This window comes from Fragaria vesca, linkage group LG1 (assembly GCF_000184155.1).
Source record: "Fragaria vesca subsp. vesca linkage group LG1, FraVesHawaii_1.0, whole genome shotgun sequence".
NCBI classification, from domain to species: domain Eukaryota; kingdom Viridiplantae; phylum Streptophyta; class Magnoliopsida; order Rosales; family Rosaceae; genus Fragaria; species Fragaria vesca.
The window spans coordinates 13,067,034-13,069,034 of NC_020491.1; positions in this window are offsets into that span (position 1 = coordinate 13,067,034).

Sequence of the window (2,001 nt, forward strand, 5' to 3'; positions counted from 1 at the left end):
CTTGTTCTTCCTGTTTAGGAAAGAACATTTATTGTTTTACAATTACAAGCATCCTTACACCCAAAAGTAATATCTGGGGAAGAATGTTCATTGGATTTAGAGGAAGAAGATTCCATCATTGTGATGTCATCTTCACTATTTCATTTTCTGAATCAGTATTTCGTAATTCTAAAGTTTGTATAAGTTTTTCTTTTTCTTCTTGACTAATTTTGAGTTGATTAATAGTACTTTTAACTGGACAATTGTTTGCAAAGTGACCAGTCTTATTACATTTAAAACATTTAGTTTTACTTTTATCGAAAGGTTTACTTTTTACTTGGTGATTTGGTTTTTTAGACCAGTTTTTGCGAAATCTGTTTTTGGAATAAAATTTGTTTGGCTCAAAGTTAGTTTTGTAGGGTGTGAATTTTCTTTTTGAATGGTAAGGAATAAATTTATTGCTTGCCTTTTTTCTTCTTGAAGGAGGTAAGGGAGGTAGGCCATATTGTTCACAAAAATTTCCTAATTCGTATTTAGCTATTTTCTTATCTGATTTCATCTGAGCATTCAATTTCATATCTATACACATTCTTAATCCTTCTTTTTGGATAACTGTAATTATGTTTCCATAAGTTAAAGAATCATAGTTTATGTGACCTGTTTCATTACTAAGAACTTGTCTGATTTTATGAGCAAATAATTTTGGAAGACCATTTATGAATTTTTCTTTCCAAAATGGTTGGTTACTATCGTCTCTAAGCATAACTCGAGAAATGAAAACATCTTTGTACCATTTGAAATCACTTAGGGTAGGACACCTAAGGTTACTGAGTTGATCATGAATTCTGGATGTGATGTGACTAGGGGTTCCTATGAAGTGTTGAATAATTGTATAAAATAAGGTATTAACAGCATCAGAAATTCCCATTCATGTGCGTTCGTCGAAGATGGGAGTCCCATCTTCATCTCGTTTAATGGCATGTTTAATGGATGATCTAGAATCACGAGTGAGATGTTTTTCCCACCAAGAATGAAGCATTCATGTAAATCCTGTGGAAAGTATGTCAATGATTTCAGGCTGGGTGAAATTATGATTAGTGACATAGCTATTAGCTGCCATAGACATATGATGTAATTTATTTAAGATTTCTTGTTTTGATAAATTATCAATGTTCCATTCATAAGTTTTATCAGAAGAAACTGAGAATTGATTATTAAGATGATTAGTGGGTTGTATATCTAAGGGGAGAGGACGTTCTGTCCAAGTTTTAAAAGGTCGCTTCTTTGGATGAACTATCCGATCTAGATTTAAAGTTTGAAACATTTGGTTTAAATCTTTAATTTGGCTAGTGTTACTAGAATCACTATCTGAAGAATCGGAAAAAGAGGTTTGTTGGGTATGAATTACAGCAATCCTACTGGGTTCAGGTGTTTCAGTTTTTAATTTTTCTAACATTCGTTCAATTTTTTGAATCGAAGAAGTAGGATTTAGGGTAGGTTTATTTAATTCACTAAAATGAACTAAAGGAGTTTCTGGTTTCGGTTGTGGTAGGATATTAACTTTAGAGGATATGTTGTCAACCTTTGTTTCTATTTTATCTAACTGGGCTCCTATGGTTACTAGGCTTTGGTTTGTATAATTATTTTATTCAATAATTTTTTTAGTATCTGGGTTAATTTTCTTAGTGTCTGGATCTTCTATGGCAATTTTAAAAGGTGAAGCTGTGATTGGACTGTTTAGATGATCAATTATTATTGTTTCAACAGGGGGATGACTGGAAAGGACTGAGCTAGTGGAAGTTTTCCAACGTGCTTTTGTTAATGTTTGAATTTTTTGGTTGTTTAGTTGATCGATAAAATCAAGAAAGAATATTTCAGATCTAGTTTCAAGCATAAATGATTGCCAATCATGAAATAATTGCTTTCGTTGATCCATGAAAGGAAATTTCATCCTATAAAGGTTTCTCCTAAGGAGATTTTCGTTTGATTCAAGATGTTTATCTAATTTAGAATAGTTGATTA